The sequence below is a fragment of the Marmota flaviventris genome, chromosome 14 (genome assembly GCF_047511675.1).
Source record: "Marmota flaviventris isolate mMarFla1 chromosome 14, mMarFla1.hap1, whole genome shotgun sequence".
Classification (NCBI taxonomy): Eukaryota; Metazoa; Chordata; class Mammalia; order Rodentia; family Sciuridae; genus Marmota; species Marmota flaviventris.
Window position 1 is genome coordinate 81,551,983 of NC_092511.1, and position 24,076 is coordinate 81,576,058.

The 24,076-nt window shown below is 45.3% G+C and overlaps 1 non-coding gene across 1 annotated transcript; it reads left to right on the forward strand.

Annotated features, from left to right (window-relative positions):
- The first annotated feature begins 23,680 nt into the window (after positions 1-23,680).
- Positions 23,681-23,787, forward strand: LOC114080619 (U6 spliceosomal RNA). Its single transcript, XR_003580631.2, has one exon. It is a non-coding gene; the product is annotated as a U6 spliceosomal RNA (small nuclear RNA).
- The last annotated feature ends 289 nt before the right edge of the window (positions 23,788-24,076 follow it).

The window sequence follows — 24,076 nt, forward strand, 5'->3', positions numbered from 1 at the left end:
GAGTCCCAATTCAAGCCTGGAGATCTCCTTGTAGGTAAAGGACAGTATCACTCTTTTACTTACCTAGCATTTCCAAGAGAAAGCTTCTCTTTGCAAATTGTGGTCTGTTCTGACATCTTCTGGTTTATTATTGGTATTGAATCTCATAGTGTGAGAGATGGTACCAAGGCAGCTTCCTGGAAAACTATCTCTCTTGCTGATGGAGCTCATTCTATTGCATCACTCACCAGAGGGATTCTGTAGAGAACAGATAATGATCCCTATGATCCCTCCTGTGATGCAGACACCAACTTGAGGGCACAAGACAAACAGATAATTTCATATTCAGAAAATAATATGGCCCTAGGACAGTAGGCACATCTGGACACTGTGATCCAGGTGAGATGCCTCACGTGTGGATTTACAAAGGCTTCCTTGGGCTGCAGGGCATACTGTCAGAGGTGGCTGGAACCCTGTTCTCCTGTTCTATATCTGTCCATGCAGCCCCATTCCCATCATCCCAGGAGCCTTCCAGAGCATATTCTAGGCCACAACAGCTACACCATCTGGGGAAAGACCTGAGGCCACCAGTAGCTGATGAGGTTTGTGTTCTGAGCTGCAGCTCCTAGAAAGACCTTTGGAATCTTTTAGACCAACACTGGCCAACAGAATCTTCTGCCATGATGAAGAGATCTGTATCTGAGCTGCCCCATGTGGCAGCTGTTAGCCACACATGGCCTGTGAGATTAGGCATGGGAAAGAACCAAGTGCCAATGAAATGTTCATTGTAAAATTTAACTGAATCTAAGTTTATAGTCACTATGGCTAGTGTGCTCCACATGAGACAGCACAGTTCTAAAAGCAGCATCAGCACAATTTCTTTGGCCAACAGGATGCTAATTGACAGGCACACAGTCTCCCACATGTCATAGCAAGAGAGATGGACAGTGGCATCCCAAGTCTCCAAGCTGCCTCTGTAAGGCAGACATTAGAATGTTGATGTCCTGTCATTCTGATGTCTTTTTCTGCTAGGGAGGTTTCTAAAGATTTTTATTTCTTTGAATGGCTCATGTTTCCCTGCTCCTTTGTGTGCCTTGCCATCTTCTGTTGAAATGGAGCCTTTGAATTAAACACTCACCTGCACAGTCTTTGAATTCTGATGTGGAACCCATTCACTAGTTGTCAGGGCTTTCTCTGAGGACTGGGGTTTGCCTGGGTGAAGGCTTTTATCTTTCCTGGGCATGCATGTGTCTGAGTGTGTGCTTCCCCTCCCAATTTCCCCAGAATCCATGGCTGTTTAGAAATGAACTGGTTATCCTGAGGGTCCCATGGAAAGTTCTTTAGGGCCTGGGTGTGCTGTGTGTTTCCTGATCCCTTTTCCTTCATGCAGTGGTCACACACGGTGGTGCCCACCACTGCTGTCCACAGTTCCTTCACCTGAACCCTGAGATCTGCACTTGTCCCTGTCTGAGTTCTGAGTCATGTGATAGCTAGAGCAGTCCACAATGCATCCCACAGACGAGGGAGAAAGTCACAAGAAAGTGCTGCTCTGTTCCTCCTGGGCCATGGGAGGAATCAGGGAATTAGGTACTTTTCTCTTAACCCTGCCTCTTCTCACAGGGATTGGGTAAGGAAAGGTGTACAAAGGTCCAGGTGATTGCTGCTGTGACTCAAGTGGTCTTTTCCTGACCAGGCTTTGACTTGTTTGTTTCAGAAGAATTTGGAGAGTAATCAAAGTTTTTATCGGGTTTTCCCATTCACTTTTAGTTTTCTTAATTTATTTTATTTTTATGCTTCAATAGGAAAAAAAAATTCCTAGAAATTCTTACTTAAATAATGTTAGTCTGACACTCTCATCAGTTGAAAAAAAAACCACATTTTTATTGATGAAATTGATTTAAGATATAAAAAAATTATTTAATGAGAACATTCTTTTCAATTTGAAGGATTCAGTTTTCTAACTGCTCTGCAATATTTTCCTTACATTACACTAAAAATTACTTATTTTAATTTTAATTGTATTCTTGATAGAATATGTTGTTAGAAGTGGAAACCTCAAATATAGTATATTTTCCTAAGTAGGATAATTTGTTCATTTAATTCAAGTCTTTTTTAAAAAAATTCTATTATACAATATTAAACCACTTGTTCATGGATCACTGTAGTTAGTAGAACACAGTTTAAACAGGAGGAATCAAGCATACAGGCTCTGCCCTTACCTGGAATACGGAGCCCCTCACTCTCAGTCATGCTGAGCTCGGCTTCGACCATCATCATTTCTTCAGAGTTTTCATCATTTTCACTCTGTGTGTCCATGTAGTATACAGGTTTTGTGGTCTCTAAATCTGCATGTATAAAACTGAACAACAAAACTGGAACCCATACATTATATTCGGTTAATAAATGAACTTCCACTTTCACTTAGGATGTCACAGGCCTCAGCAGACCATGATAAACACTGCACTAAGTAAAGAAGAAAATAACCATTAAATAACCACTTTACACTCAAGCTTGTCACACTCAGAAGCCTGGGAAGAAATTAAAAGGAGACTTACAACTCCTGAGACAGATTGGACCTATTAGGGGGTGATGAAGCTTACCTGTTTTTTGTGTTCCCACTTTAACATCTTAAACCTGAGTGTCCCCAGCACTCTGGCATAGTCCTGGGAGAGGGGCTGCCCTAGGGAAGAGGACCTGACTGGGCTTTGGGTGTTGCCTTGAGCTGAGAGGTTGATTGACGTGGCTGAGTCCTCAGCAGCAAGCTGGGTTTCTCCTGTGGGCATTTGCTAAGGTCTTGGTGGGAAAAAGTGGCAGAATGCCAAGTCCTCATGGGCCCTCAACTCCTGTGATTCTGCACTGACCAACTCTGTGTGTGTCAGGGACATGGCCTTGGGCTCTTGCATGTCTGTTCATCTTCCCATTTCAGCTTTGCCTCCTGATCAACCTCCTGTCCATCTTGTCCACATGGTCTCTCCTGAGTGACCATTCTCTCTGGACTCACCCCAGGTCTATCTTGTGGGAAAGGTCACCTGGTGGGAACTCTCCCCTGCCCCACTGGGTGTACTAGGATTGTGTGATGTGAGAGAAGCACATTTGGACAGGAGCTTCACTGACCCTTGAGTCACTGGGCCCGTGGAGAGTGCAGGACACACCACATTTCCATGAGGCTTGCAGTGGGCAAGGACAACCTTGAGGGCCAGGCAGGATCTGTGACATTTGGGATTCTCCCTGAGAAAGAGAAGAGATTCCATCTAGCTTTCTAGGTAAAGCCCAACCCCAGCATGTGCCCACCCCAGGCAATGATTTGCCTTGATTGTGTGTTGAACAAGACTTGACCATTACCATGTCCCATTCACCTTCTCATTCAGTGCCATGGTCCTAAGAGTAATAATATTTTTCTCCATTTGAGCAAGGATTGGCTTACAGATTCTTACACCCACCCAGTTTTTGGAATGTGACATCTATTTTCAGTTCTGTAATTCTTTCACATTTGGCTCATTATTTATATATATCCATGGGATTCATAGCACTCCCTTGTTATCTCAGAACCCATGACTGAATCTGGTCAAAGGTATCGACATGAGGCTTCCTTGGGTGAGTGGTGTAAAATGTTGAGCCAGACCCTGAGCTGGAGAGGGATGTGGGCCAGGGATAAACAAAGTGCAAAGAAGGGTGAGGGAGAGGAGGTCATCACAGCCCTGCTAAGTCCAGCCATGTGCAGATGAGGTTTACACCAAAATAAATGCTAAAGAAAACACATACTTTTGTGTTGCCACAAACCACCTGATTCTGAGCCTGGTGCTGGTGAAGGCACGTGATGGGAGGGAGCCCCAGCCTGAGTGGTCATTCAGCTCACCTTCCATCATGCTGGGCTGACCAGAGGCTCCCAAAGACCCTTCACCATCCCTCCTGCTCCTGCCCTGCCCCTCTGATGAGGTCTCAAAAAGATCTTGAGCTCTAAGCTAAATACATGGTCCAGGGTCCTTGACTATGCTCTGTGCCCCTGAGATTCTAGGATCTTTCTCTTCAACAGACAGAGAATCTGCAGTGCCTCTCCCCTGACAAGCAACACATGTGGAGCTGGGCCACTCATCAGGTAAGTTTGTGGGGTTTATACCTTAATTTTTATAGTTAATTTCATAGCTTGCAGACAGCAATAACAACAGCCTCCTCAGCCTCCACTGTCCTGAGTTGTAGTATGAAATCTATCCCTGACCCTCTGCCACTGAAGTTGCCTGAGACCCAGAGACAACAGGAAGCCCAAAGGATTAGAAGCCACACAGACTTTCCTGCCTTCTGCAAGAATCAATGTATCCCTCTGTGTGTACAAGGTTCTGTGTGCACCTGCAGGAGGTGGATGGGTGAAGGCAGGAGGGAGGAGCCTGGGTCATCACAGAAGCACCTGTGGGTCCTCAAATGAGAGAGAAACGGAGGAATATGCCTACCATTATGAGCCATGTTCATGATTTCTCTCCAAACCGTAATCTCAGGCTACTGTGGTGTGTGTGTGTGTGTGTGTGTGTGTGTGTGTGTGTGTGTCCATGTATGTGAGTGTGGGTGTCTGTGTGTGTGTGAGTGTGTGTGTCTATGAATGTGTGTTTGTTGAGTGTGTGTGTCTATATCTGTGTGTGTGAGTGTGTGTGTGAGATTCTGTGTATGTGTTTGTGTGTGTGAGTTTATGTGTGTGTCTGTGTGTGTCTGTGTATGTGTGTGTGAGTGTGTATGTGTGTGAGTGTGCATGTTTGTGTGTGAGTGTGTGTGTGTCTGAGTGTGTCTGTATATGTATTTGTGACTGTGTGTGTGTGAATGTGTGGGTGTGGGTGTGAATGTGTGTGTGTATGTGTCTGTGTATCAGTATGTGAGTGTGTACCTATGTATGTGTGTGTGTGTCTGTGCCTGTGTGTGTGTCTGTGTGTGTGTGCACCAGCAGTGTTGACCACAAACCTAAAGGTCCCACTCCGAGCAGGCCTGCTCTCCCTGAAGCCCACCTGCTCTCACCTGATGGGCAGGGTCTGCACTTTCACTACTGGGCTCCCCTAACTCCACCTGTCTGACATCAATGCAGGAGGATTCCGAGGTGAAGGCCTCAGAGCCTAACCCTGGCTAAGCTGTGCTGCTGGGAGGAGAGCAGGTGGGCAGAGCAGCTTGCAGCTTCACAGACACACCTGCCACACACGTGGTTGTGTCTCCTGACATTGGCACACACAGGCCCAGGGGTGAAGAATTTAGGGCTGCAAGTAGCCTGAACCTGCTCCTCCTGCCTCCTTATCCTAGTCCATGGCCAAGATCAGACCTTGGCTTAGCAGCCAGGATGGCCTCTGTCATATCCAGGTGACAATATGACATCACAGTGAGGAAGGAAGACACTGGACCTCATGATTCTAAGCCCTCAGACTGACCAGGAGGTTGTGTCTAGAGGTCACGTTTCCCTGTCTCTCTGTGCATGTCACATTCCCTGTGCCCCATGATGCTGCCTGGACCTGTGCTGGCCTCCTCCTGCATCACCTGAAGCTTCATGATGACACCTGCTCAACTGTCCTACCAGCTGTCACCAGTGGCAATGTTATCAGGAGAACCATTCCTGAAGCTCTTCCAAAATTGATACATTTTCCAGTCACTTTCTTAAAATGCGTAGATAGATTCCTATTAGCCATTGATCACCAGGATGAATAGTCCTAGCCTCAAAAATGGGACCGTTTCTTTATAATTAGTCTCTTTTCCTATGGGATCTGATGACCAAGTGTTCATCATTTCACTCAGTTTAATGGAACAATGACGATGACAAATCTCTGGGTCAGGAACTTTTGACCAGAAAAGCAAAATTTGAGTAGAGAGAAGCAGAAGTTTCCAAGGTGCTCATTGGCATGATCAAGAGGGTAGGGATGACCCCGTGATTCTGAAGAGCTACTCTTCTATGTCTGAGAGAAACAGAACCACACAGGTCAGTGCTTCTGAGCCTTTTCCACTCCAGGCAGGAAGGGAATCAAGGGAATAAACCTCACACGGCCCAGGGCCAGTGGAGCTGGATTCTTGTGTTTCTCCCTTCATTAACACAGCTGCCCCTGCATACATAACAATGTTATGATCAAGTCCACTCAGGTTCTTATTCTTCTACAGTTGATGTTCCTGGTCCAATGATGCAACATGTAAGAACTTCTACCATTTTTAAAGCTTTCAGAAAATCTCCATATGATATTTCTGGCAGACAAAGGCTGAAAGCAAAGGCACAGACAAGAATCCCTCCTATCCCTCCCAGTTTTGGTCAGGTCCACTGGAGTCAGGTCAACATTGGGGGACAGTCTAGTCCTGTGATTTAGGTATAATATAGGGGGTCAACAGTGGCCAGGCTGGTTGGTTGAGTTGGATGCTCAGAAGTACCAGAGGCCACATGAACTGGGTGGGATGAAGTTGATATTATAGGAATCCAAGAAGGGACCCTCATGACATTGGTTCATGAGCCTAAATGGGACAGTAGAAGATGACTCTCTCCAGTCTATATGTTTGTTCATGCTAATTATTGACAGTCCCTGCTCCTTAATGACCTTTAAATGATCATTCATTTATGAATCACTTATTTTATACTCTGAACCACTTGTAACTGCCTGGCCATAGCTCTTCCAAAAAGACATTGTCAACAATCCCCACTCTGCATTTCTTGCAAGGCTGATAATCTATCCAAAATGGTTGTTAGCAGCATTGCCTTGCCTTCCTCAGTTTGCATGTCAGCCAAGAGGCCAAAAGCCCCAGAAGGAGAGAGACCATGACACATTCCAAGACCAGGGCTGCAGGTCCATGATCCCCAGAGAGGGCAGCAGGTGCAAGTCTGAAGGAGCAAGGCCGAAGGACTTGAGGTTGATGTCCAAGCCTGGTGGCAGGAGAAGCTTATGCTCTGGAGGAGGAAAAGCTTGAGAAGATAAAGGATGAGTGTCCCCTGTTTCTCCTGCAGTCCACTTGGCCCAGGTCATTAAGCTGAGCCTCCTACACTCAGGAAGGGTTTCCTCACTTGGTCCCATGAACATGACATCCACTTTCCTGGACATTCTCTACCAACACACTAATGCTCCAGGCCTCTCTCCATCCACCCAACCTGACACCAACCAGTGTCACTCACATCCTCATGACACAGCTACACAGAGGAAACAAGCTCTTTCCTGGAGATTGTTTATTATGATCCATGGCCATGACCACCATTCTGCTTAAGCAGACAGGATGGCTTCTATCACATCCAGGTGACACTATGGTGGTCTTGTCTGAGCTACTGGGGCTGAGGAGGAGTAAGGGGACTCCAAGGCAGAGAATCCCCCCTCTCTGCTTCTAGGAAACCCTCCCAATGCCCTTCAGAGCCTGGTGTCTCTGAGCTGTGCCCTCAGCAGGTGGAGGCAGCAGGAAGAGCAGCTGGGGCAACCCAGCCTCACACTTCTGCTCCCTGGGAGGCTTTTGTCATGGCCTGTGTCACTGTGGGAGAGAAACAGTAATTTTGTTTACAGTAATAAGTGGCAACATCTTCAGGCTTCAGGCTGTTGATGCTAGAGTAAATTCTGTCCCAGACCTACTGCCACTGAACTTTGATGGAACCCCTCGTTCCAAAGTGGTTGCAGCATAGATCAGGTATTTAGGAGCTTGTCCTGGTCTCTGCTGATACCAGGCTAAATAATAGCTACTATCCTGATCTTCCCTACAGGTGATGGTTAGTCTGTCTCTTGGAGATGCAAACAGAGATGATGGAGACTGGGTCATCTGAATGTCACATCTGACACCTGATATTGGAAACAAAAGCAAATAGCCACAGAATTATTCATTTTACAAGAGGACTTCCCTGCAGATCCAGGCCGCACTAACCTCACTGTGTTGAGTACATTCCCAGTGCTGTCCCTCCTTACCTGGGAGGCAGAGCAGCAGGAGCCCAAGAGGCTGAGCAGGGCCCTCATGGCCATGCTGTGTCCTGACAGGGACTGACTCCTGCAAGGGTGTGAGCAGCCTCTTAAGAAGTCCTCAGGGCTGTGAGCTGTGCTGTGGGCACATGCAAATCAGCAGGGCTGGGCCAGCTGGGCACAGCTACAGGGCTAGTTCCTCCAGTCAGCAAGTCTCCAGGATGCTGAGTCTCAGGTTATACAGGGAAGCTCAGAATTGCTGATAGAAAATTCTCTGCTTTCTGGGGCCAAAGCCAGTGTCAATCCCAAGTTCTTTATGTAGTGCACTATTTGATAACATTTAGGTTTTGTTCATGTTTTGTTCCATCCATGACAGAGGCTGTGGGTTAGGTCACAATCCCATTCTTGGATTTTGAATGTATCACTGTTTTTGTGACCAGAATGGCCAATTCTGTGCTCTGATTCATTTGTGATCTAGGTGTGAAGAAGACAGGCAATACGAAAAACATTGGGTCTTGATTTATTAGAAGGGCAGGACATGTCCTCCCGCATCTTCCATCTCTAGCTGCACCAACTCTCTCCCTCTATTTGTTCCTGCTCTGCCCACTGAGTTGATCAAGACCAGCCCAGGTCAGAATTTCCTCACCTCCCACTTGAAGGGCACCATCTCCCTTCCTAGCTCTGCTTGATTGCACATGTCCATGGCTGATGTCCCCTGGATACTCAGGTTATGACTCCCACTCTCTGTGGCCTTAGAACCCAGTATCTTCAGAGGAGGAGGTCCTCTCCTTCACATCCTCATTCTTACCCCAATTCTATGATCTTCCCTGTGTATTCTGCCCTCATCAGGTCTGTAGTTATTCACAAAGATGACCCCTAGAGATTGGTTTTAAAAAGAGGTATGGTTCAAATAAGTAAATTAGTGAATTGCAATTAGACTCAAGAGATGTACTGTTGAAAAAAGAAGTGGCTGATTTGACAGGAGAATACGTAAGGAAACTCTGTGTTTTAGAATGTAATTAAATGTGAGAATGTGAACCGATGGATTTTGTAGATAGAACATGAGCATGTGTCTTTGTGTGTGGCTACAGAGATGGGGTAATAAATGGATGACACTTATAGTCTTGAAAAATTCACCCTATAGTCTCAAAAAGAGTCCATAGTTCCTAAATACTACTATTCAATAATGGGAATCATAAATTTGGATAATGTGTTATCCAGAAAGTTTTGGATAGAAAAAATAGAATCCAGAACCATCCTGAAATTCAAGATACAACCAAATATTGAGGGGGGTCATAGCAAAATAAAGCATAAACCAATTTTCAAGGGACATCAATGAGACCAATCTGGAGAATTTGGAGTACTAAAATTATTAATAATCACAATACTTATGACCCATTGGAGAACATACAAACACATTAGTACATAATAATATTTTGAATGACAAAGAGATATTCATAAATCAAAAATAGAATTCTCCACACATTCTTATTAGTTAAAAAGGGGACGAATATCAAAACATTGGAGAACTCTGGTGACACCCCGAGTCCAGGTTTAGAGAGATCATCACTAAGATGCAGGGCCATGAAGCCATGTCCCACCTGGCAGGAGGCCATGAGAAGGTCAGAGCTTCCTACCTAGTAAGGGCTGAGCTGAGTCCCCTCAAATTTCAAAGGTTGGGGTTGTGTCCCCCAGAACCTCACAGTGTGACTGATCTCACAGACAGGGTATTGGAAGAGGTAACTATGAAAAAGTGAAGTTTGAGTTAAAGTCTAATCCACTATGACTGGTGTTCTTATAAGAAGAGGAAATTAGATCTCAGAGACACCAAGGAAAGAGCATGTGATGGCCATCTAAGAGCTAAGAGATAGCAGAATGATCCAGCTGGTTCCTTGATGTCTGCCTGAGATTCCACCATCTTTAGAAAAGCCACTGATGTGAAGCTGCCCAGTGGAGTCCCTCTTTATGACAGCAGAGTGACCACAATGCTGGATGCAGGAGCACAATTCAGTCCTGAGGGACACTGCATCCTCTGTGAGGGTATTCTATAGAGCCACTGGTGCAGCAACTTCAACAATGACAGGACCCCAAGATCCAAGGAAGCAGAGGCTGCCACCCCAGATTGAAGGAGGCTGAGGAGACCTGGCTCCACAGCAGCTGGGGAGTTTCCACTTGTACATTTGCTACAGAAAGCACTAGGGCTGACTGGGCACATGTGAAATGCCATGAAGTCGGAATGGGACAGGGCAGTAATGTCCATGTCCTGGTCACAGTTGCACTTCAGTTATGTGGGGATATCTGTCTGTAGGGACTTCTCCATCCTGAGGAAAGCTGGTGGTCAGAATCCACATGAAGCACCATGTGAAGCATCACTTCTCTTCCTTAACTGGAAGATGGTGTCATAAGATCCTGAACAGCTGGGCTCCAGACCATGCCCATCCCATCTCTGGAGCCAGGAGGAGACAAACAAAGTGAGCAACCATAAGTCAGAGTCACAGACCCCAAAGGCTGAGCCATTGACCTGTGGAGACCCTTCAGGGTGGGCACCTTGTCCCACCTGGATGATGGCTGTGCACTGACTCAGGCTCTCCTGTGACCCACTTGTCATTTTCATGAACACATACTGACTGTGCTGGGTGCAGCATCCTGAGACCCAGGGAGGCTGACAGAAGAGCTCAGGCACCTTCCAGTCTCCTCAAAGGAACAGATGGCATTTGGTGCTTTGGCACAGGGAGTCTCATTGCCCAGAGGATAAAAGCCAAGAAGGTCAGCTCTGTGAATCCCTTGGCTGTGGTTCAGGGGCAGGAGGTAAGTTGGACTGTTTCCTCCTGGAAGTCGTTGCAGAGATTCATGAGGAGTTCTCTCCTGGGACTTGGTCCTCTAGTGACCAGAGGTACATATTCTGCCACTTATGGGAACTAGAATCTTTTCTATGAAAGCAATTAGCACCAAACAAGGGGTCACTTCCTGGCACACACAAAAGTATAAATGGTGACATCAGTTTTGCAGAAAGAAAGAGCTGGCTATGAGGTGACCTAGCAAAGCGGTCAGGGACAGGCAGCTCAGGTCAGGTCGACTTCCCCACTAGGGGGCAGCTGTGCAGTTTTCAGTCAGGAGAGTGGAGCATCTGTTTGTTGGCTGGATGGACAGAAATGTGTTTGGGGACTTCAAAACAGGTGTAGGTCATTGTCCGCTTCACAGATCACATGCTGCTTCTAGGGGAGGGGTCAGGTTCTAAGTGAGAGATCATGAGCTTCTGATGACAATGTTCCTTTGCCAGAAAATCTTCTATCCTCTGAGTATATCCATCCTGCAAGAGCTCGAATTTTCCTGAAAAATTCCTGAAGCACTTTGTTAGTAAATTTAAGTCCATATGTGTCCTCGCTCAGCAGATTCCACAATCTTCACATTCAGTTCCAAACAAATAGAATTCCGCATCATAATGCTATGGTCTGACTTAAAAATTATGCCAGACCCCATTTTGTTCAGATACCTCACCCTTTGTGAATTTGTCCCCCTTCCCCATGAGCCCACTGCATAGAAGCTCACTCCTCCACCCTCACCCACTTGCACCCTGCCCACAATATCTGTGAACTATGAAGCTAATGCATGCTCAACTTCCTGAGTATTTACTAAAAGTGTGAATTCTTAGAAAAGTACTTTCCACTTTATGAAGTGTGTCTTGTGATTACAATTGCCTCTCCTGCCCCCTTCTTTGGTTTTTAGTTCTTATTACTTTCTTTCCACCTCAGTGTAGGGTTGAGGGTTGCAGAACTGTTTGCTTTCTTTTCCTTTGGCCCTAGCCAGAATAAATCCTTTGGTTTTACTTCAGAAAGACCCAGAGTTTTATTTGGAGGCCCCAGTGAGATACCTTCCAGAGTCCAGGCTGTAACTCTTGGCCCCCTGGGACCTCCACCCCACAAACACAAAGAGAGGCACCCTCTCCTCTGGTGGTGGGAGCTCTATGTTTGGCTGGAATTTGGATCCTACATAGCAACCCATTGAATCAGGTGTCTGAAGAAAGACAAAAGGAGCTACATGTGCTTAAAGGTGCCTTATTTGTTCTCTGCTTTTGGTTTGAATGTAAAGCCTAAATGTATTTCAACTGGACTGATTCTAAAGCCATAAGGTGTATCAAACAGATTGATAATAAATCCTATGTGTTGCTCATTTAGAATTAATGTAAAGCCCAGAGGTTTGTCAACTAGGTTGAGTGTAAATCCTGAGAGGCATTTCACCTGGATTGATTAGAAAGCCTTGTAGGGGTTTGGATTAGCTGGCTGTCTGACAGACATGGGCTTGGCCCAGAGCCTCTGATGAAAAAACTATGATGATGGTCTGGAGACTGGGAAGGGAGGAGGGACTGTTTGTTTTTCATGGATAATTATCTTGTGTTGATCATGTGTGTGTGTCTAGTTGTCTTTATATTGCTCCTTCATTGTTGCCCCAGTGAGAAAACTTTCTTCTCTTCCTAACAGATTGGACCCATGAGTGAATCGCCATCTCAGTGCCTTTGGATCCACAAACTCACTATTTTTGTCTCTCAATTTACTTTGATTTCTGCCTGTTGTTCTAAACCTTAGCTTTAGTATGGGATATAACCAGTCTCATCATCTAACCCCTCTTGTCTGGGTTTCATGTTAATTAGGGGGTTCCTGTGATCCTGGGGTTCAAATCCTTCATGAAGTGGAATGGCCAAGGCTATGGGATGCCATCTGAGGAATATCTAGATCCCCTCATATTCTGGAAGGTCTGGAAATTGGTGACTAGCAGGCCTGGCCTTCCTGACCAGTTTCCATAAATAGACCAAAGGCTAGATTTGATTCTCCATCCTCCAAAGTGGTTACAAATATGCCTCCAGGGCATAATTAAATCAACCAAATTCCTGGATCTGCAGGATATCAAAGGTTCCCAGAGTTGCAACAGGCAAGTTATGAAAAAAATCTTCTTGGCATTCTTCTGTCCCTGTTATATCCCCTTCAGGTGAGGATAAAGTGTTGCCACCGCTTAATAATTCCTGTGGACCCCAGACTTCTTCTCATTTACTCTGTGTCCTCTCGAAGGTCCCCTAAGTCTGTTTTTTTTTTTTTTTTAATCATCAGAGTTACTTATAACTTCTACCTCCTCAGAGAAATGATCTGTTGATGGAAGTGGTGATGTCTCTTTTCTCCAGTCTCTTCTCTTCCTCCAGGCCCACAACATCCCTCCACTTGCTCCTTTGCTGCTACTTTCCCAGGTGAAATTCCTTTCCCAGCCCCACTTGTTCTCTTGTTGCTTCTCCAAGAAGTTCCTTAGGGAGGGATGAGACCACTGCCCTTGTCCATGTCCCCTTTACACCTTCAGATATATAGTTCAGAGAGTCCAAATCTTCCTTTCTCTGAGATCCACAGGTCCTTATTTCTCTCCTAGAGTTCATTTTTCGCATATACCAGCCCACTTTGAATGATTGCCAACAGTTCTTTCTGACTCTTTTTACTTCAGGGGAGTAAAAAGAGCAGGACCACATCAAGGCAGAGGCCAAGAGGGCTATCCTTATGGAGGCCAGTCTCACTGAAGCCAAAGAAGGACAGTTGTTAGAGGAGGCCCTTCCTGACAACCATCCTGATTGGGATCCTAACTCTGGGGTAGGCTGGGATTAGTTGTATGCCTATCACTGGCATTTGTTGGTAGGACTTAAAGGGGCTGCTAAGAAGCCCACTAATTTGTCTAGAATTACTGAGGTTCTTCGGAGCCCCCAAAATGCTCCAAACATGTTTCTTGAAAGGCTACAAGATGCTGTCAATAAATGTACCCCCTTGGACTCAAAGGTACCAGGAAATACTTGGGCAATAAATCTGGCTTTGGTCTCTCAATCAGCCCCACTACAAAGAGATAAGTCTGTGAATCTCTAAGAATGGCAGGTTTGTGCAGGCTGTGGATTGCCTCCTTTGCAGAAGAATCAAGGGCTTTGTTTGAAGCCACTCCAAGAACTGGTCCTTTAAAACATACTGAAAAGTGACAGCAGGACTTTGAACCACCAAGGCATACCTAATCAAGGCCCTGATCTGTCTCTGCCCAATGTTACTAAGCCCTTCAACCTGTTTGTGGCAGAAAGTTGAAGAATTGCCAAAGGAGTCCTCACCCAGGATGTTGGACCCTGGAAGAGGCAAATTGCCTATCTGTCTAAAACATTGGACTCAGTAGCATCCACAAGACCTTTCTGCTTAGGTATCATAGTGGCCACTGCCCTTAAGGGCAAGGAGGCTGATAGGTTAACTTGGGATAATCCCGCAGAGTAGCAACCCCAAATTTTGTAGAGACCCTCCTAAATTGTGCGCTAGACTTATGGATGACTAATAGTCATATTATTCAATATCAGAATCTGTTACTTCACAATCCCTGCCTCACTTTTCCCCCACAAGGGCCCTTAACCCTGCCTTGCTGAAGCCCCTCCACAACAGCAAAGGTATGCTTGACCAGGTGAGCTCACGAAGCCTGGACTTAATCAATGTTCCTTTGACTGAGGCTGAAGCTGTCCCATTCATAGATGGCAGCAGCTAATCATAGATAGGGTCACAATGGAAACAGAAGTGATTTGGGATCAAGCCCCCCAAAAGGAACCTTGGCACAGCGAGTGGAACTAGTTGCCTTGATAGGCTTGAAGGTGAGCTGAAGGTAAGAAAGAAAACATTTGCATAGGCAGCAGGTATGGATTTTGCTACTCTTGTGTGCACTGAGCCATTTATAGGGAACAGGGATTACTAAGTGCTGAGGGAAATTCCATAAAACATAAAGAGGATATATTAGCCCTATTTGAGGCCATTTTGTTACTTAAGCATGTGACTATCATATACTGCTGGGGTCACCAAAATGGAGACCCTACGATGGTCAGAGGCAAAAATTTTGCTGATGAGACAGCTCAATGGGTGACATTGAACTCCAAACCACAACAAGGCACCATGTTCCCTTTGGCTTTATATCTCAAAACCAGCCTTCCTTCCCCCCAAGACTATTTTCCAGAAGAATAAGAGCAGGATAACAAAAGGCAGGGTCCAAAATCAGAAGGCTGGTGGACTTTGCCCAACCCTAGACTAATGATACCCTAAACCTTGGGAAAAAGATTAATATTAAAATTACATATAACTACCCATTTGGAAAAAAAAATCACTGACTTTCTATCTGAAACACACTACATCTCAGGACTAAAACATACAGCTCAGGGAATCTCTGAGTGATGTCCAGCCTGCCAACAGGTAAATGCCAAACAGGAAGGCGGACCCAACTTGGGGTTCACAATTGAGATGAGCTGCCTGGAGACCATTGGGAAGTTGAATTCACTGAGGTAAGACCTCCCTCCAATGGTACTAAATATCTCCTCATTTTTGTGGATGCTTTGTCAGGTTGGCCAGAAAGAAGCATATCTTACCAAAAATGAGACTTCTGGGACTGTAACAAAGTATCTTCTTAATGAAATCATACCATACCTGTCATGGTAAGATCAGATATTGGGCCAGAGTTCACTGCAGCCATAGCACAAGGAATACCAAAGCCTTTAAACATAGACTGGAAACTTCATTGTGCTTACCATCCTCAAAGTTCTGGGCAGGTTGACTGCATGAACTGGACCCTGAAGTGTACCCTCAGTAAATTTGCACTAGACAGCAGTGACAGCTGGACAATGCTTTTGCCCATGGCTCTTTTGCAGAACCAATGCTCCCCTTTTAATGTAAGAAAGAAAACATTTACATTTTAGGGGAAATTTTTCTCCCTTTGAGATCATGTGTGGGAGATCACCCCATTTGCTCCCCCAGATGTGTGATATTTATTTGGGTGAAATCATCCACCAATCTCTAGTTAACTGCTGTAAGTCTCTCCAGAAGATACAAGAAAAAGCTTATAGATTCCTTTGTGAGAACCAACCCAGAGAGGTCAGTGGTCTCCAACTCCCGTTCCAGTCAGGAGAGAAGATCTGCATCAAAGAGTTCCAAAAGAAACGACTGACACCCAGCTGGAGAGGAGCTTACTCCATCATCCTGACCACCTGGATGGCCATAAAGGTAGATGGGCACACTGCATGGATTCATCATACCCCAGTGAATCTCACCAAAATACCTGCTGCAGAAGCATGGGTCACTCACTGAGACCCCATCCATCCTCTTAATAAAAACTGGAAAAATGTTAATTATGTATTTTCTCTTGCTTGGACTGTGTCCTAAAGCCCAGACTACTGAACTCCCCAGGTGTAATTTTATCATGCCTTCACCCTGCAAACCTGCAGAATTCCAGCTCAAGTAGATTGATGCATTCCTATACAATGTGAGACAGACCTACATATACATTTGTTAACTGTACATTTGGATGGTGCTGTTCCCCAATTTAGTGGCAATCCTTATACCCTGAAGTGGAAATATATATATATGATTATGTGATTCCCCCTACATGAATGTAGGGATCTCTTTAATTTTTATTGTCTCTCCTCATTGTTATCAAGATAGCCACCTATAAAGATGGATCTAATGATAAAACTTGGTTTTCAGTTTTGACAGAAAATTCTCCGAAACTTTTCCTTGGTGGCCCTTTTAAGAGTCAGAATTATGCAACCTCTGCATTTCATATTCCAATCTGGACATACTTGGTGGGTTCAAATATACCAAATGTGAATTGATTATAGGGAAATTTTAACTCTTCAGAGAAAGGAATGGGAATAACCTCATGGCCCATAGCTGATAGGATCCCTAACAGATCTACCAGACACTCTTTTCTATGATCATGACCAAGGAGCTCCCAATATTAAAAAAAAAAAATCTTTTCTATCTGGCTCCACTAAATTGCCTTAAGCAACCAGGGAACCCAACTTTTTCCCAACTTCACGTGCTGTCCTAAAGGTTATTAACAAGTCTTGGCCTACACTAGACAATACTGTTGGTTCTGTCTCAAGCTCTGCTTGTTCTAAGACCTAAGTTGAAATTACTCAATGAACATGTACATACACAATTTCAATCCATTTTGCCAATCTACACATTTTGATTGGATGTTCACCTATTTACATTCAGCAAAATTACAAACAGGGACGAACTTCCCTTTGCCATTGTTCTGTGATTTCTCTCTTCCTCCTTCCTTTTTAATCCCTGAATATCCTCCACTACAACCACCTTTCTCTTTAGTTTATTTGTGGAATACAATGATTCTATTCCTTTCCAATTTTTTGCCATTTATATGATAACTCCCCCCCCCATTTTTTTTAATTTGGGGTAAATTATAACATATTAAACTTCTAACACCTCAACCAAATCTGGTGACAATTTTACTTCTATCTCATTAGAATAAGACCCTCCCTTACCCCTCAGCACCCCTGGGTGTTACTGATGTCATCATTTGCATCTTTTTGTTGTGCATGCATTAACACAAAAGGTTGAGTGCTTCCAATACCTATTTCTTAAAAATACTGTGGAAAATAAAGATTAGATTTATAATGAAAATATTTCCTGTCTTTGTTTTGACAGAAGAATTCTGTTTTTGAATGGCTCTTAGGGCCTCCTCAGCTGACTTAATTTCAACATGGAGCACTCCAACTCTATTCCCCATGGTTTCCCTTCTGCTGGTGCCACACCAGGGCTTCTGCAGTTGGTGGCACTTGATATGTGGTGACTGAGCTGTGGCCATACACTCAAGGTACAGAGCCCTCAGCTGCAGCTTCTTCTCTCAGACAATGTGATAAGCTATTGCCCAGACCAGCAGCACAGGTGGCAGCTGGCCCACCCAGGCAGAGAGGTTTTTGTTCAGACTGCACCACTGTGTGAGGAACATGTGTACTTTGCAAGCAGTAATACACCCCAGCATCCTCAGGCTCCACTCTGCTGATTCTCAGTGTGAAATCTGTCCCTGACCCACTGCCACTGAACCTGTCTGGGACTCCAGGGTACTGGTTGGAAACCTTATATATTAGACTCTGTGGAGCCTGGCCTGGTTTGTGCACAACCCAAGGCAAATAGGTGTTTCCATCACTGTCTAAAAGGCTCTGACTGGACCTGCAAGAGATGTATGCTGGCTCTCCAGGGGTGACAGACAGGAAGAGAGAAATCTGAGTCATCACAGTGTTCCCCACTGATCCTGAAATAATGACAGAAGTGAAAGTTTATTCATAATATTATGAAACATTTTAATTATATTGTTCCTTTCTCAACTAAATTACTTGTGCATTCTTGAGTATATAGTTTGGATTTCTATCCAGAAATACCTAATGTCATATAAGATAGAGTTTTATGCATACAATGCCTGTCTAGAGGTTGACCAGACCACTTTCCTTTTTCTATATCCCTGTCTTCACCAGTAGATGACATGGTTTTTCTCCATGAACTCCCTCCCTTTCATTGAGCTGAACATCACATGCCCCATCCTATTCAATGACACCCACACAACTGACATGTATAGAGATAACATGTAGGAAGCACTGAGCTCACCCCCTTTCCCTTCTCCCTCCCCATCCCCTCTGTCCTCACTAGGGATCCAGAGCAGCAACAGCCCCAGGAGCTGAGCAGGGAGCCTCATTTTGAGAAGCTGAGCTGAGGAGTCCTGGTGAGTCAAGGGCAGTTCTAAACTGCTTTTATGTCAGCCTTGCAGGAAGGCCCTCCCCAAGGAGAAGCATGCAAATGCCCTTGTGGGTGCAGCTAGGTGGAAAGAACCAATGGGAGGGTTGTGGACTGACTTTAAATAAATAATGTCTTCTGTGACTGGAGGGAAAGCGATGAGATTAAGTCCATGCTGAATCAGGAGGATCACAATTTCAAAGCCAGCCTCAAGAAAAGTGAATCACTAAGCAAATCAGTGAGACCCACATCCTATTCAAAAGGTTCAGGCTGAACAGCATCATCAGCCTCACTAAGAGCTGTTCCCAGTGCAGAATTCCAGAACCACCTGGGGATGAGAATCAGCATATTACACTATAGAGTAGTTCATATCCATGAAATCTGAGAGTCTAATTTTGGCACACAATTATTGCAGATAATTTTCTTAATTTCCAATGCAGCTCTTTCTTTAAGGAAATTTGCATCTAAAACCATAATAACAAGAAGCACATATTGGTCCTTTATATGTTGGTATAGCAAAACATCAGAGTTAAGCAAGTACTGTGTAAGTAAAGAGGTTGGTTTAACTGACAGTGTTCAAGGCTGAGGGTCCAAGGCTGGGCAGTCCCACTCATCCTCTGGTGAGGCCCCTGGCCTGTGTCACAGTGGTGTGAAAGTGGACAGAAAACCAGCTGCACACTTCAGGGCCAGGCCTGTGGTATGGCCTCATGAAAACCCACTCTGCTGAGAATGCCCTCAGTGTGCTAGAGCAGCTCTGTCCTTCCACAGGCAGCAGTTCTAGACCTGACTCCTTTCTACCAGGCCCCACCTCTTCAAGGATCAGTCATCTCTCATCTTGGCCCCACTGGAACCAAACCTCCAGCACCGGAGCACTTATGGGAAACCATAGCGAGTTGCTGGGATTACAGGCATCCACCACTGTGCCAGATCACAGAGTCTCATTTTAGAAAGTTGGGCAGAGGAGTCCTGGTCAGTCAATGCCAGGTTTAGCTGAGATTTATCTCAGACTTCATCTCAGGTGCGATAGTGTACAGCACACCAAGGAGACAGGGGTTCTGCCTCTGAACAAAGTCATTTAAAACATCTTGCATGTTTGGAGGAAAACCAGTGATAAAAAAAGTCCTTGCTGCTGCCTACAGTAGAGGGCGAGATCTGACTGTGGATGTTTAAATCCATGTGGAAGACATGTTGAGATGAGGGGACCTACTTAAAAGATTCAGGGAACTGACACTGCGTTGCAGGAACTCTCTGTTTTCCCATGACCCTTACCTGATATGTGGGGACCAGGAGGGTTTCATATTTCAGTGGTTTTCAGATTTTAGAAACTTTGAGTCACTTTACCAGCTGAGCTCCCCCATCTCCAATTCCAACCCCCACTGGAACCATCAAATGTCCCATATTGTGGAGCACTTTCGATTCTGGATGTTAGGAGAGGGGGTGACACAGACTGAAAAGCATAGGGAGTGCCCTGTGGAGGACGATGTCACCAACTGTATGTGTATGTGTGTGTGTGAGTGTGTGAGTGTGTGTGAGAGTGTGTGTATGAGTGTGTGTGTCTGTGTGTGTGCTTGTCTGTGTGTCTGATTGTGTGTCTGTGTCTGTGTGTGTGTTTGAGAGTGTTTGTGTATGTATGTTTGAGTGTGTATGTGAATGTGTCTCTGTGTGTGTGTGTGCATGTGTGTCAGTGTGTGTATGTCTGTGTGTGTGAGTGCATGTGTGTATGTGTGTGTGTCAATGTGAGCTAGTGTGTGTGTCTGTTTGTGTCAGTGTGTGGGTATATGTAAGTCTGTGTGTGTGTGTCTGTATGAGTGTGTATATGTGTGTGTGAGTGTGAGTGTGTGTGCCCCAGCAGTGGTGACCACACACTTAAGGGTCCCACCCCCAGCAGGCCTGCTCTTTCTGGAGCCCACCTGCTCTCACCTGATTGGCAGGGGCTGCTCTTTCACTGCTGGGCACCCCTAAACCACCTGTCTGAGTTGCAAGCAGGAGGATCCCAAGATGAAGGCCTTAGAGCCCACCCCTGGCTGGTGCTGTGCTGCTGGGAGGAGAGCAGGTGGGCAGAGCAGCTTGGAATTTCACAGACACACCTGTCACACATGTAGCTGTGTCTCCTGTCCTTGGCACACACAGACCCAGGGTGAGGGGGTAAGGGCTGCAAGTAGCCTGAACCTGCTCCTGCTGCCTCCTGATCCTGGTCCACGACCATGATCAGACCTTGGCTTAAGCAGCCGGAATGGCTTCTGTCATATCCAGGTGGCACTATTACATCACAGTGAGGAAAGAAGAGACTGGATCCCATGATTCTCAGCCTCAGGCTGACCAGGAGGCTGTGGCTGGAAGTCACGTCTCCCTGTTTCTCTGTGCACATCACATTCCCTGTGCCTCATGATGCTGCCTGGACTTGTGCTGGCCACCTCCTGCATCACCTGAAGCTCCATGCTGACACCTGTTCAACTGTCCTACTAGCTGTCTCCAGTGGCAATGTCATCAGTAGGACCATTCCTGAAGCTCTTCCAAAATTGACACATTTTCCAATCACTTTCTTAAAACACATAGATAGATTCCTATTAGCCATTGAACACCAGGACCTATATTCTTACCCTCAAAAATGGGACCCTTTCTTCACAATTGGTCCCTTGTCCTATGGGATCTGACAACCATGTGTTCATCATTTAATTCAGTTTAATGGCAGAGTGACCATGACAATCCTTTGGGTCATGAACATGTGACCAGAAAACCAAAGTGAGCAGATAGAAGATCTCAAGGTGATCCATGGGCACAGTAGCGAGCATGGGGATGACCCTGCAATACTGAAGAGCAAATATTCCATGTCTGAGAGAAACAGAGCCACACAGGGTCAGTGCCTCTGAGCCTTCTCCACACCAGGCAGGACAGGGAATCTACTCCACGGGACCCAGGACCAGCATAGCTTGATTTGTGTGGGTTTCTCTTCTGTTAACACCACTGCAACTGCATTTATGATAATATCATGGTCAAGTGCACTAGGTTGATTATTTTTCTGTAAATGAGTTTTTTTTTTTGTTTTTTTTTTGTTTGTTTTTTTTTTTTGTTGAATGGTGCATTATGTAAGAGTTATGGCACCCATGAAAGCTTTCAGGAGATCTCCACATGTTTGTAGCTGACACAGGACTGAAAGCAAAGGCACAGATGGGAAAATTGCCAACCTTCCAGTGTAGGTCATGTCCACTGTGGTCAGGTGGACACCGGGTGTCAGTCTGGTCTCATGGTGTGGATATAATAATGGGGGTCAAGAGTGTCCAGCCCTTTTGGTGAGTTGGATGCCTTCAGTGCCAGCAGTCACCTGAACTGGGTGAAAAGAGACTGATATTGTAGGGGTCCAAAGGAGGGACTTCCATGACATTGGTTCATGAGCCTAAATGGGTGAGTAAATGACTATGTAGAATCTTTGTTTGTCCGTGCTAATTATTGGCAGTCCCTGCTCAGTAATGATCTTTAGATGATCATTTATTTTAAATTGTGACTCATTTTTAAATATATGGCCATACCTCTTCCAAAAGGGAATTGTCCCTAATGCACCCACTTTGTTTATTCCAAGTCCTGGTCAAAACAAGTTGAAAACAGCATTGCCTTTCCCATCTCTTTTTGGATTTCAGTACAAGAGGCCACAAACCTCAGAAGGAGAGAGACCAGGTGAATTCCCAGTCCATGTCTCCAGGTCTCTTAGCCCAAGAGAGGACAGCAGGTGCCACTGCAGGTCCACAGGCTAAAGGACTCAGGGTTGGTGTCTATGCCACCTAGCAAAGACCTAAAAAACTTAGAGAGATCCTGTATCAAAAATAAATAGATAGATAGATGGATGGATGGAGAGATAGATAGATAGATAGATACAAATGTGACTGTGAATGTAGCTAACGGGTAGTGTATGTGGATTTAATACCAAATTTGAAGAAAAATTTGAAAAAAAGGAAACAACTCTATGCTGTAGTGAAAACCCCTGAAGGAGGTTTGTGTGCACAGCACTCAGGGTGGCAGGCAAGTCTGAATATTGTCAAGTTGTGAGTGCCAGGCAGTTGTCACTCAGCCCAGGTGAAACCACAGGATGGAAAATCATGAAGGTCTGCAGCAGAGAGGATGGGTGAGGAGTAGCAGGAGCTCAGACAGTGTGAAGTCGGGACCTGCACTGTGCCAGGCCACACTGTTGGACACACCTGATTGTTCACTTGTCTACTTCCACAGAATGCACAAAGTGACCCTGGTGTGACCTTAGACATGGGCAGAGTTTGATGAATTGTAACAAAAGCAACAGAGTCTGGGGTGGTGGTGGAGGGGCTGTGGGAGCAGGAGGGACACAGGAGAACTCTGTATTTACCAAGTTTTGCTTGAAACTTAAACTACACTAAAAGTCAAAGTCTTAAAATATGTGCATATGGAATACATGGAGAGGCCTGTCTTTGCTGCACAATACCAACTATTGCCTGTTTTAGGCCCTTGAGGTCTAAATTCTGTCCTGTAACATGTCATTGAGGCCATTGTCATGGTCACTTGCTGGGGCTGAGCTGAAGGAAAGGATGAGGGTGTAGAGGAGCCCCCTGGATCCTCCCACAAACCCTTCCTGTAGCCCTGGGATCCTGGTGCCTCTGAGCAGTGCCCTCAGCAGGTGGAGGCAGTAGGAGGAGCACCTGGTGCAGCCCAGCCTCACACTTCTGCTCCTTGTGAGGTTTTTGTCATGGCCTGTGTCACTGTGAGAGGGGAACTGCTACCTTGTAGACAGTAATAATCAGCAACATCTTCAGGCTCCAGGCTGCTAATTGTGAAAGTAAAATCTGTGCCATATCCACTGCCACTGAAACTCAAGGAGACCCCAGATTTCAGGTTAGTGCACCATAGATGAGGATCTTAGGAGCTTGTCCTGGTTTCTGCTGATACCAGTTTAAATTCTCATAAATACCCTGACTGACTGAAGGTGAGGGTGACTCTGTCTCCACGAGACATGGGCAAGGAGGATGGAGAATGGGGCATTGTGATGTCCCATCTAACACCTGCCATTGGAAACATAAAAAAATAAATATTCTTATGATCATTATGTTACAAGAGAACTTTTATTAGTAGCCAGGCAGCACTGACCAAACTGTGATAAGTAAGTCTCCAGTAATGTCCCTCCTTACCTGGGAAGCAGAACAGCAGGAGCCCAAGGAGATGAGCAGGGGCCCACATGGCCATGCTGTGTCCTGACTGGGACTAAATCCTGCACAGGGTATGAGCAGTCTCTTAAGGAGTCCTCAAGTGCTCGATTCGGCAGCACATATACTACAATTGGAACGATACAGAGAAGATTAGCATGGCCCCTGCGCAAGGATGACACGCAAATTCGTGAAGCATTCCATATTTTTAAGCAATAAACAATATTAAACATTCAAATAAGAATACTACCAGCAGAGTAGAACTCTTAGAAGATAGAACATCAGACAATGAAGACAAAATATTTCAACTCGAAAAGAACATAGACAGCTCAGCGAGACTGTTAAGAAACCATGAGCAGAGCATCCAAAAATATTGGATAACATTAAGAGACCAAACTTAAGAGTCATTGGGATACAGGAAGGTATAGAGGTCCAAACCAAAGGAATGAGAAAACTGTTCAATGAAATAATATGAGAAAACTTCCCAGACTTGAAGAAT